The sequence below is a fragment of the Monodelphis domestica genome, chromosome 8 (genome assembly GCF_027887165.1).
Source record: "Monodelphis domestica isolate mMonDom1 chromosome 8, mMonDom1.pri, whole genome shotgun sequence".
Lineage (NCBI taxonomy): Eukaryota > Metazoa > Chordata > Mammalia > Didelphimorphia > Didelphidae > Monodelphis > Monodelphis domestica.
Genome location: NC_077234.1, coordinates 250,673,564 through 250,687,785, shown reverse-complemented (window position 1 = coordinate 250,687,785; position 14,222 = coordinate 250,673,564).

The following is a 14,222-nucleotide window of genomic DNA, read 5'->3' as shown; positions in this document are numbered from 1 at the left end:
CTGATCAATGAGAGAGTAAGGGACTAGATACAGGAAGACAAGAAGAAAGGAAGAAAACCTTGAGAAACTTGCTGGGTCCACTGGGAATGAGCAACTGCGTCAAACCCATTTTCTTTACTGAGAATTGCTGTTTGGACTGGGTTAAGTCCTAGGGAGCCATCCTCATTCTTATCCTCTTTGACTTGTTAAACCATCACTCTGTACCCTCAGAGATGATTTTACTTACAGCTGAGGCATGTAAAAAGTTATTCAATGTTCAACATGAATCAGTTTTGGGACAAGTAATTTCTTCCTATACAGAAAACAATTGCTAAACCTAAAAGAGTCACAATGCATGTTCACCCAGTGACCCAAACAGGATTCAGGAATGTAAACTTGTGATTACTGTTAAATCTGATAGAAAACTGATGAACTTCATAAAAAATAGCAGTTTATAAAATTGCTAATTTGGCGTTTCAGATTTCACTCTTGATCTATACTGTCTTAACAAGTTCATATCTGTCTTTTGATAAAACAGAGAAGGTTGGTCTAATCCATTTGTTGGCAGCCATCATCTCCAAGATGACTGGAGTAGTTGTCATGGACTCGACCCCAACCACTATTCAGCAACACAACTTTCCAGTTCACAGTTTCCTCTGAGACTGCATATGTCCATTTTGGGATTCTCCTAAAATCAATAAAGAACACAAATGAGGCCCAAACCCAGGCAAGGGCTTGTCTAGACCACTTGCTCACAGTGCATGGAGGAATTGGGGCAGAAAATCCATTTCTTTCCCTCATTCTTCTCATAAAAATAATTTCAAAACAATGCTGATAAAATTTACGACTTTCAAGGAAGATAGAGGTGGGAAAGGCAGTCTTTTATATATTCACTGAGTTATCAGCACTTTTGACTCTTTAGCCATTAAGAGGACTCTATCAACTCTAAATATTAGTTATGCATGACTAGCTTCAAAGCTCCACCCAGAACCAGAACTCTGAGCATGCTCCATAGGATGGATCCTAGAGGCAGGATGATAAAAGGGAAGAAAAAAAGAAATGAAGAAAGAACAGGGAAGAAGGAAGGAAGGAAAGAGAGAAGGAATGAGGGAAGAAAAGAAGGAAAGAAGGGAGGAAAAAGTATACAAATGGATAATACAGGGTCCTTGGACTTCACAGTTCTATTGGAAGGTATATACATATATTAGGCATGACTGGTAAAAGAAAAAAAATAAGTGCATTAAGGAAGGTGCAAAGTTATCATTAGAAAACCAAAGCAAGGCTAAATCATGGAGTGTCTGCAAAGTCATACTAAGGAATATGGATTTTATTCAGTTGTCAGTGGGGAGTGTAAAAGGTATTTGAACAGAGACAGAACATAGCCTGAGATTTCCTTGAGAGGATCCAGAATGAGTTAGCGATGATTACTGTAACACTATTGAGATGCAGGGAGAGACTGAACTAGTATGACGACAATGGAAATGGGAAGGAGGGTTAGATACAAGAAATATTGACAAATAGAAACATTAGGATTTGGTTACTGATTGTGTGTCTTTAGAATTAGTAACATAGAAGCTCATTGAATTTATTTTTGGTACCCTCTCAAGTCCATTTTGGTGCCCATTTTATGTTACTTAGGTCAGAAGGATCAAACACATAGAACAGCCCAGCACTGCTGAATATGAGTTTAACTGGATTTAATTCATTTTAGCCAGCTTAAAATATAATTGAGAAAAAATTAACAAAATAAATTAGAATAGGATAGAACATAGAAAGGGGTAATATGTGTTTTCCTAAGTTAATATTGAGATCTTTATATATGAGCTCCTGTCTATTTGAATCTGACACCATTGATTTGGATGGCCAACATCCTGGTATTGATTTGGAGAAGCAGCCCTTCTGAAATCGATAAAGTGATAGACAGGAAGAGAAGTGAAGCAAACAAAACTAACAACACATTCGGTGTTCAGAAGATTGCCTTCATGTAAACCCTGCAATCACCATCCAGGGGAGCAATCCCTGAGGAGACTTCCCTGGCAGCTCCTGGGAGCGCGGGTCCCCTCACTAGCCGTAACTATTGTTCTTAACCACCAAACTCCTTGGCACGGTCAGATGGTTGAACATCAAAAAAGGATAACATTTTCTTACCGGGTCTGGCATCAGAGGAGTACATCATCACCTGCTTCGCCATTACTTTACTCACAGGGCTTTTCCACTTAACTTGTAGCTACAACATATTTGTAAATCCATCAGAATGTGAGCTCCTTGAGAGCAAAGATCATGTTCATTTTTCTTTCCACATTCCTAGCTCTTAATGCAGTGCTTTGCACATATTCAATAGTTAATAAATGTTTTAAAAGTAATTAATTCATTTAATTCCTACCTCAGATTTTTATTAGCTGAGTTGACCCTTGATAAATAATTTACCTTATCTTGGACTCAGTTTCCTCATCTGCAAAATGAGGGGGTTAGACTTCATGACCTCTAAGGTCCCTTAAAGTTAGAAGTCTATAATTCTGTTATAGAGTAAAGGAAACAATACTGATAAACAAGAGTTCTATTGTGATTCTTTCCGTTGAGGATAGTTTTCTTTTTCCTCCCTAACTTTCAGTTTATGCTACTGTGATCATAGAGTATTTCAAGGTTCTGGATACTTGGGAGGGAAAAGAGGTAATTTGGTCAAGAGGGGAGGGAAAATGTACAAGACTGGTGAATGGATCTAAAAGAATTTATTCAGTCAATTAAAGAAGTTGTGAAATGAATTTTGTTTACTGGTGATCACTTTTGAAAAATGGATGTAACACAAAATGAGAGGGGAATCTACAGCTATCTGTGTTGAATTGTCGCTCCATAAATTGGCAGCAGACTTCATTTAAATTGTGTATCAGTAATGAATCTTGGGAAGAGCTCTTCATTGATCCCGAATGTTATAATGAATGTGAGGATTAAGCTGCTCCTTCTTCTCGCCTGAATTACTGCACACTCAGAAATCAAGAGTATATGAAAACCACTGGAAAAGATAATGTCAATGGCTTATCATCCTGGTGGAGATGAATGCTTTCCTGATGGCACCTAAAAGGCAACCTTGGTATTCACGGAGATAAATGTCACATTGATTCAGAAATGATGCTTACTTGAAAGGATACTCGCTTTCTCTCTCTTTTTCTAATGTGCAATGGCGTGATTATGGTTCATGCCATGACAAGATTGCTGCTTTCTAATGGGATTATATGGGCAAAGAACCTTACTTGGATGTTCAATCAGCAGCCTTGACAGATTCATAGCAGTGCATTTATTTGCTAAGGATATGAATCTTTCCCCACTTCTACAAAAAAGCAAGATTTTGTGATTCCTTAAACTCGGATGTCACTTGCAGCATAAAGGCCACCCTTTTGCTCAATAGGTCTCTCTCTCTGGACTCACCAAACTAAATTCAGTTTTGGGAGGACTAAACTTCCGAAAAGAGGAAGGCAGGCTTTCCCCAGCAATCCTGGTTCAATATAATGGAAGTATAGTAAAACCCCAAAAGAAATCTTAGAGAAAATTTAGGCATGTGTTCATAATAGGCAACTCAGTGGTGCAGAGGAGTGCTAGGCTTGGCGTTAGGAAGACTTGGATTCAAATCTAGCCTCAGATCCTTATTAGCTGTGTGACCTTTGGCAATTCACTTAATCTCTATTTGCCTCAGTTTCCTCCATTTATAAAATGGTAACAACAACAACAACAACAACAACAATAATAATAATAGCACCCACCTTCCAGACTTGTATTGACCACCTGAGATAATTATAAAACACTTAGAACAATAACTAGGATGTAGTAAGCATTATGTAAATGTAAGCTATTAATGGTGATGATGTCTAAGATCTCTCTCAATACGAATGATCAAAAACCCCATCCATCAACTGTGAAGGACAAAGTGTCAGAGACGATGTCCAGACTAAAACAGTCATAGCATCTTCCAGCAGAAGCTTATAGCGATTTAGTATAGGGAATGATGCCCTCACATTGCTCTTTGACACAGTGGAAGGTAAGAATTAGGTTAAAATTTTAATTTTAAGAATTTTTTTTTGCTGTACAGAATTTCTGTAGATTTCCCATGTAATGAAAAACAAATATTGTCAGAAATCATGTTTAAAAGATTGAGATGTTAGTGTTCACAATATCTAGGGAATTACTAGGAAGAAAAACTGTTTAGTGTATCACCAATTTTATTTTGTATAATGCATCTTATTGGTTATTTCATGGTTACTGTACAGGTTAGGAACAGTGTATCTTATTTGAGTTAATGTTTCGTTATAAAGAATTGTATGCTGAAAAGTGCATTTTCAGTAGCCTCTAAGGGAAGATTATAGTTTTTGGTGGTCACAGGAACTGAACCCCGTATTTCCCATAAGTCTACTATATCGACGTTCATTTTTTGACTTTCACATTGTCTTCTAGGAAAGTTACCTCTGTGACAGCTGCCAACACACACATGCACACATGTATGTATATTATCTGCATATATACTTTTATATAATATATATGTTCATGCACAGATGCTTATAAGAGGAGAATATTACCCTTAACAACTAGGGAATCTAGAACCCAAGAAAAGCTTCTTATATAGAGTACATAGCATGTAAACTGAACCCTGAAGGAAGCTAGAATTCTAAAAACTAGATCTTCAGGGTCGTATTTCAGATGTAGATATAGACACACACATATGATTTACATGTACACATGTATGTATACATGTATAGCATTGATAGATAGGTAATATCATCACTGCAAAATTACATAAAGCATAATAAAAAAGAACATAGTAGTATATATGTGATATATTCCATGTTCCTACATATGCAATATATTATGAGATAATATACACACATGTATAAGCATGTATTAGTGAATTATAACTCCTTTGAGTTGTTTTTTCACTGGAAGAATAGACCTCCCACTTATTTATCTAAAATTTTCTTTAAAAAAATCTTTCCTTAAAAAAGCATAGGGCACAAAAGTATTCCACTAAAATCATACCCCCACAACTGGCTCAGCCATTTCCCAATTGCTGGACAGCTCTTCACTTTCCAACTTTTCACCACTACAAAAAGAGCTGCTCTAAGTATCTTTGTACAAGTAGGTCCTTCATTTACATCATCTCTTCTACCTATTTGTGGCCTGTGGCAATGTCACAATGGCAAGAAGGGTCCAGACTTTTGCCATGGAAGCAAGCAAAGATAATTGATCCACAGGGATATTGAGCCTGTCCACTTTAATGGGTTGCTGTGAGAAGAATGCTTTGTAAACATTAGAAAAAGATGAGTTATTCTAATCTAAACCCATTATCTTGGTCTTTTCCTTTAAGATAATTGGTTTATAAAGTGATATAATTTTACAGTTAGACAAGATTTCAGTGGTCATCCAGTTTAGAATATTCACTGTAGAGGAATTAAGTACTGGGAGAGGAATTATGGTACAGTGGAAAGAGAGCACGCTTTAAAGCCAAGAAGACCAGGGTTTAAGTCTTACTTCTTTAATGTACTGGCTTTGTCACCTTGGACAATTCACTTGGCCCTTCAGTGTTCTGAGCAACATTCGGAGACTGTAAGTTTTAGAGAAGTCACTGACCTGACATAGTTGAGGCAATTTTCTAACTTTTGAGTTCTTTTATGCTAAATGAAACCACAGGTTCAATCTCTATCCCTTGTAGACTGTGGCAATATAGTAGCTGGGGGGTGAGGGGGGTGGAACCATCTTAGAGCATTTTTCAAAACAAGAAATTACATTTTAAATGGCATTAACCTAATCTGTCATCATCATTTACTAATGTAAGTTTATCTCCGCTTTTCACGATTGAAAGAAACAACCTGTGCATCGAATAATGTCTTTTATAGTCATTATCACACTGTTATCCAATTTCTTTTAATGGTATGTAACTTGGCAAATCCTAATCTCTGTACAGATACTTTCATTAAGTGAAAGACTCAATGTTCTTTTGGCATATTTACTATTTGAACGTAGGGATATAAAATCAGGACTAATTCTTCTTTAGAAAAGTGGGATGCTCACAATAAGCTAGTCATTTTCACCTCAGCTGGGACACATGATGAGAAGAGATTAAGAGGTTTTATAGGAAGACACTTTCCCATGCCCTAAATCATTTCATGGGACTTTAAAAACATATAGAAAGCTTATTAGGTGTGGGTGCAGTCTGGTTCCTTGGGGTCTGAATAAAAACAAGGGTAATTGCATTACTGTTGACAATAGCCTTAAATCCCAATTCAGAAAAAAAAGTGGGGCTATTTGATAAAGGATAAAGTAAGAATTTCTCTCACTGAGCCACCTGTCTTTGTACTACATTGACTGCAAATGAAAACCTGGGGCAAGGTGCATTTCAGTCAAGAACTATCACCTGAACTCTGCTGAGGTTCCCACGGATATCAGAGAACAGGAAGGAGCTCCTGGGCAAAAAGGACCCCTGACATCCTTACCCTGTTCTCTAGACTGGTTACTTCTGAACTGTTGGTGCTCTAAACAGGCAATCTGTAAAACTCCCTCAATTTCTCCTTCTAGATTTATTTGTGCTGATTTCCTGAAGTCACTTAGGTAATTCATATTGCTCACCTTGGGGAAAGGCATTGAACTGCTGTAGACTTCCATCAGAAGTAAGAACAAAAACTCTACCTGTGACCTTCAACTCTTCACCCTTTTGCAGAGGACTTTATAATATTTAGAGATGCTTTCTAGGTCTCTATATGAGTCCTTGGGTTTCACAAGGGATATATTCCCTGGAAAGCTTTTCTTTTGTTTCTGTCCCATCGACAGCAGTGAAGAAAACAACTCTTCATCTCATCTCATCTCTTTCTGATCATTGCTAGATAATCTCTTTGGGGGGGGGACACCCATGACTCCAAAATTCATGGAACACAAGAAGCTGCAGGATTCAGCCTCACTAGGCAAAACAGGAAAAACCTTATCACTTCAGCCATAGCCATTTCTTCTTGAGAGAAATAAGAACTGAAGCCTCTGAAGTGTCAACTCTCTTCCAAAGAATCATGGACTTCCCCACCTACTGTCCTTATGTAGACTGTGCCCCTGAAGTGCTCTTCTTTTATGAGGCAAAATGAGTTCCAGAGAGGGATCCATTTGTTATGAAAGACTGAGACATCTGAAATGTTTCCTCTGCTTCTGAGGAAATCATTCCTTCCCTGAATAATAGAATGTTTCATGAAACCACATAAAGATAGAGTCCACCGGACAAAATACCTTCTGAGTGCATGTTTATTCTATTCTCGTATTTTTGTAGGTGGAGACCCTTCTCATAAAGGATTGAGAGACCTGCTAGCTATAATTGGCAATGTTTTCTAGGTCTCCCTTAAAAAGTATTCTCCATCATGATAGTTTTAAATCTTCCTTGAGATAGTTCAAGATTTTATTTCTGAGCGCTTTTAAAATCATTCCATCGTCAGTATGCATTCCTCCTGAAATTACTTGGTAAGATTCTGCTGCTTTTCTCAGCTCATCTCCTTGCATGTTATTACCAGCTCTTCATGTAGTATATATATGGCTGACTTTATCATTTCTCTACCTGATGGCATCAAATAAACACTAATCTGTCCTTTAATTTTGTCTTGTCCCCAAATAGCTAATAGTTTATAGTTTTATATATCTGACTTAATTTTTCACATCTTTTTTTTCTTTTGCCTTTCTATGTTCTAGGTGATTGGTTCTCTTCCTTATTTAAATAAAAAGACCCATGAGAATTCATATAGGAGGACTTTGGAAAAGAAATACCATTAAAACCATGGTATCATTATGTACTACAGCAATCTATTTTCATTTTGTTGTCCTAGGGAAAATAAAAAAGAATCTTATCAGAATCGCCTAATTATTGTGTTCTCTGATAGGAAGACATTTTAAATGTACATTTCACATTACAATAAGTATGATAATTAAATCCTTAATGAGAGAATAAATCAATGTTACAGAAGCTGTGAATAATAAGTAAATAAAATGCTGATAATACTTAACTATTATGAAACCATATGAAAATAATTTTGTGATAGATCTCCATCCCTCCCTAACTACATACAAATGTAAAACTAAATAAATATTTGGTCTTTTCTAAACAAAATTCAAGGATTTATACTGCACTTTAAAGCTTACAAAGTATTATATATATATATATGTATATTTCCTTATTAAATTTTCAAAATGACCCTATAAAATAGGTAATATTTTAATATCAGCAGAAACATGCTCATGGAGAGATGTTGCATAAATCTTATCCAGTCACACAGCTAATTAAGTGTTAGATGCAGGACTTACATACAACTTCTACACACTTCCTTAGGAAACTAACCAATTAGGGAGCCCATTCCAAGTGTACTTAAGTCCAAAACTTTCAAGAAGGCTCTGAAGTTAGTAGGAAGTGATAGATTGGCATAAGATGGATGTCAAGGCAGATTTATGTCTCAACTATGTAAAAGAAGAAAAATGGATAATGTTCTGAGTTCATCCTTAATGCAAAAATGAAAAGGGGATAGGGAAATCATAATGTAATAGGCTAAAGGCCATCTAGACTGATACCCTTTGGGGAACTTGGGGCCAGAGAGATCAAGTGACTTCACAAGTTTGCACAGATAGGAAGCATCAGAGACAGGAGTTGAACTTATTGTTGCCTTTCTTTTTATCCTTCCTTAAAAAAAAATAAAACTTCACTGAAGCTTTTTCATTTGGAATCATGATTATTTCTCAATATGTCCCTCTTCCTCCACTCTGAAGGAACTTTCCTTTGTAATAAAGAAATTATAATCATGCAAAACCAACTGATATAACAGTATGGTCAATTTTCTATAGTACCACCGCTTCTTTATGATTATGTAACTGGTTGGTTGTCGCCCTGTCCACTGGGAGGACCAAAATGACATCAGTATGTTGTCATCACTGTACAATATTTATAACTGTCTATAATTGACTAAAAGAAGTATAGAGATATAGAGACAAATATAATTTAAGTCCTATTGAATAAAGCTTGGAAGAGCAAGGTGAGTGAGCACGGAGCTTTCAATCTAGCCTCAGATATTTATTAGCTGCGTATCTGCCTGACTTAATTTCATCATTGGTAAAATGGGAATGATATCATCCATGTTGGCTATGAGGATAAAATGAGATGAAATGGATATTTTTAAGCCTTTTGCAAACCTTAAAGTATTATATAAATGCTAGTTGTCATTGTTTATACTATGCAGTTTTCTACTAATTCTCTTGGTCAGGGGTTCTCCACCTCAAAGTATATGCAATGTAATATAAGAAATTTGTCTAAAGGGTATAGGAAATATTTGGTAAATAACTATAATGTCTTATTGAAGTTACTTACTCACTGTATTTTGTTTTATTTCTAAAATCCCTTATCTTCTGTCTTAGAATTGATTCTACGAATCAGTTTCAAGGAAGAAGAGTAGTAAGAGGTGGGCTATTGAGGTTAAGTGACTTGCTCAGAGTCACACAACTAGAAAATGTCAGATTTCAAACCACATCCTACTGACTCCAGAATGGACTTTCTAGCCATTAGGCCACTTAGCCGCCCCTTGGATTTTATTTCTTTTGTGAATATGTGTGAGAAACTCTACAATTTATTTTACCTAGGAATTTTAACTGGATGGCAAGAGGTAAGATGATGGAAAAAGATTGGGAACTCTGTTTTACCTATATTTTATATCCAAACTTGGAAAGAAAATTGTTTAGAATAATTCAAGTTGGAAATAATCAGTGAAAACAGTTCTTAAGAATGGGACATTTTGTTCAATTGGAACCCAAAATGAGAAATCCTAGTTCAAAATAGTGATTAGTAACGAGAAAACAAGTGTCATAAGTTCTTGTACAGAGTTTTATAATGATAATTTTCTTAAATCTTTTTTTTTTAATATCAGAGCAAAGTAAAGGTCATGATAGTGTTGGGAAAGTATGACCTAATAGAAATTACTCTTTAATTCCCCCCAAATCCAGTTTCGGATTTATATTCATATATGAACTTTGAACACACACTTTGCAGTGATGAATATTAGTGTTTTTGACAGGAAAACATCATCTGTTCCTCAGAGTTGGCAGTTTAGAGTTTCATATCCCTACCCAACATCACCTGAGCAAAGAGATTTCATCAGCATATTCAAATCGAACTCAGCATCTTTTAAAGGTCATTTGGAAATCTATGAAACATAAGCCAGAGGTGGTAAGATATTTATCTAAAAATTCTAAGTGTAAGGTCAAAATTTCCCTGTAAAATTTCCAAGATGCTTAATAATTGCTTTTTGATTAATTGAGAAAAGTTTTGGGAATTATTTCATAATTTCTCAAATGAAATTCAAAATTCATCCTCAAAAAATTATATAATAATAATAATAAACATATAAATAGAATTCTTTCATTTGATGAAGGAATAAGGACCAAACCTATGATTTTGGTGGTAGAGAAAATTCCCAGATGAGGACATTCCCTCAATCAAGGGCAGGCCAATTCTCTGCATCTTATGATCACATAGTCATTATGTTAGATCCAGGGCTTGAGCTTGGTCCTGATTCAGCTCTCAACTTGGTCCAAGATCATTTCTCAATCTGCAATAATATATTACCTATTTCACCTAACAAAGAAAAATTAGAATATAAGACCTGAGATAACAGGCATTGACAATTTAAAGGTTTATCTTAAAAGCATGTAAATATTGTTTTTAGAGTGGAAAAAAAAGAATAAATTACTTTAGAAACTAATACCAATGTAAACACAAGGAAGACTTTTTTTCCTTGAAAAAGTATGGAGAAAAAATGAGCATCCAAATCAGGCCAGGAGGAACTGAGCATTGCTAATTACTTTGGATGTGAGGATAAATAATCTAGATTCTCTCAAACATAATTTACCTTGATAATAAGAAAGTGCCACTTGAGGGACCAGCTGAATGTCTAAACTACATACAGATACATCCCAGGTAGCTACAGATGTACCAATATATTCAGGTAGATAGAAATATTTATTCAGCTTCTTCCTATGGGACATATACATATGTTGCATATATACTGACATAATGTATACACATACACATACATGTCACATATTTACAAAATCCCTGATCGATCTAGTCCTTGAACTAATAATTAAGAATGATTTTTACATGTAAAAATATAATAAAGTTTTATTATTTAAACAAAAACCTCACTCTCAGTTGATAGTATAGAAAATTGGGGAGCAGCAGGAGGAGGATTTGGACCTCAGCATGTACTTAGTCCCTGGACTCCTCACTATCTCTCATTCCACTGTGTCCAAATTTATTGCCAAAGCCTTTCAATTTAACTTTTGGAAGAGCTCTTTAAATATGCTTGCTTCTCCCCTCTGACGCTGCTATGATTTGGGGGCAGTCACTTATTATCCCACACTTAGGTAGCCTCTGGTGGTTCAGCTTCCTTCAAGTTTTTCTACACTCTACTAACTTCTCCATTCATCCATTGTCTTAAAGCAAAGGTCCAACCATGCCATTTCCCTACTCCACCAACTCCAGTGCCTTCCTATTGCTTCCACTATCAAATAAGAAACATTTTCATTTGGCACCCAAGGTTCTTCATAACCCACCCCACCACCTTTCTAATTTCCTTACTCCTTACTCCCTTTCATGCACTCTTTGATTCAGGGACACTGGCCTCCTGGCTGTACCATGAACAAGACACTCTATTCTTGGCTCTGGGCACTTTCTCTGACTGTCTTTCATGTCCAGAACACCCTTTGCCTCATCTCTGCCTCCTGGCTTCCTTTAAGTTACAACCAGAACTGGTTTTAGTCAGGAGAAACTAAGAAACTGCTGGTACCTTATTGCCATTGTTTATCTCTCAGTAATGATTTGCCATACAAGATGCTCCATTGGCTCTCAGTGCTTATTATGTGACAGGCACTATGCCAAGTGTTGAGAATATAAAGCAAGACAGAAATATGGATTCTGTCTTCATGGAGTTTGCATTCTATTGGAGGAAGATGACATGTAAATAATTGTATACAAGATATACACAATGCAAAAAAGGTTATCTCAGAGAGAAGGTATTTAGAGGTGTATGTATAAGAGCGAGGAGACTGGAAAAGGCTTCTTGAAGAAGGTGGTATTTCATCTGAGTCTTGAAGAAAAACAGGGAAGCTGAAAAATTACAGGGAAATTATACTTGAAGCAACAGGAGCTGACATGATCACCAAGTGAATAGCTTGGAGGAAGAAGACAAGAAAATTTAGGACAAAGTCTGGGAGGATGTTGATAGGCTGTGGGTTTGACTTGGAGGAATATTAGGTAAAATACATTGAGAAGTGGTTAAGAGAGTAAGAAGAAAGAGCAATGTCATGAAAACCTAGATTAGAGAATGTATTACAAGTGGATGATGTATAGTGTCAAAGACTTCAGGGAGTGGTCACTAACAATGAGGACTGATTAAAGACCATCAGATTTGTCAGTTAAAAGTCATTAATGACATTGTAGAGAACAATTTAGGTTGAATGATGAGATCAAAGCCAGAGTGCAGAAAGTTTAAAGGAATGAGAGGAGGGGAAAAAGAGGCACAAATTGTAGATGACTTCCAAATTTAGTCATGAAAAGGAAGAGAAATATATGATAGCTTTCAGTGGGAGACAGATCAAGTGAAGGTTTTAAAGGATACAGTGTAGGCAATATCATATTGCTTGACTTCTTAATGGATTGGGGAGTGATGGGACAGAGATTTTTGAAAAAAATTTTTTCTCACAATTTTTTTTGCTTGTAATCAAGAAATATTTAACAAAATAAGAGTATATTTTAAAAAGAAGATGATGACATATGCATGAGAATGCAGGTATTAATAAAGCAGAGGATACCGTTCAAAATTGGTGAGAGTGGATGATAGAAGGGACAATTTTATGAAGAAAATAGGATGGAATAGCATCCCATTTGCATGTAGAGAAGTTAGTCTTGACAAGAAGGATGAAAAGTTTTGGGAAAGTCTATTTGATGACTAAGAATCAAATCTGTTCTTGTTGTTAGATGGTTTCAGTCATGTCTGATACCTTGTGACCCCGTTTGGGATTTTCTTAGCAAAGATACTAGAATGGTTTGCCATTTCCTTCTCCAGAATATTTTACAGATAAGGAGACGAAGACAAAGTTAAGTGACTTGCCCTGGATCACACAACTAGTATAAGCCTGAAGCTGTATTTTAATTCAGTTCCTCTTGACTCCAGGCTTACTGCTCTATCCATTACTGCCACCTAGTTGCCCCTGAAAATCTATTAGGGTGGTATAAAAATTGCATTAAATTGCTTCATTAAGGTCCCACATGATATTATGCAGCATTAAATTCATTGTGGACTCAGTGCGTAGTCTTGTTATTTTCTCCACTTCTATTCATCAGCATGTGAGTAAAAGTGAAGGTTGCAAGTGGTGGAGGTAATCCAAGACTATGATACAGCAAAGTCTTTTTTGTGGAGGATAGTACAGAATTTATCAAGAGGTCAAGATGGAAAAGGGAGAAGAGTATTGCCAGTAAAAGTGGTACAGGGTGATGACCTATGAAGGATATGAAACATGGACAATTCAAAGTCATTGTGAAGATGAAGAAAAGGTTAGGGGTAATAAGGCAGAGGGGAAGATAAAATGCCAATAGAGTATAAGATGAAGGAATTTTTGAGTTAATGACCATGGAAGAGGAACACTTATTTCTGTTTGCAACTGAGGAAGGGTAATAATAGAAATCAAATTGTTCAACGGAATGGAGAGTTTTTGTGTTAGAGGGATTAACCATATGTATGTTGAAGTTTCCTAGTTGTGAGAATTGATCTTATAGGGTTCAGAGGAAAAAATATTTGGATCCCTTTTTCTCCTTCCTGATCTCATTCCTTTTCCTTCCCTCCTTTCTTGCCTTCCCTAGCAATTGGACCAGGAGACTCAGGGATAGATGTAAGAGTGGAGGGAAAGAAAGGAGAAGGTAATGGGGTACTACAGACTTGGGAAAGATAGCTGTAACTATTCTTCTTATAACCCTCATCCCTCATGCACAAATTCTGTTAGACTCAGGAGTCTTCTGAAGAGTTGCTATAGAACCCCAGAAAGATGGAGTGGGTAAGATGCCTCTTCCCATATACATATAAGCATTTTGCCACTTTGATGACTCTAGATACCCTTATATACATAAACCAGCACCCACTTGTCTCTTACTGAAATCCCTACCTCCACCATCAATATCTACTGGCACAATAAACATT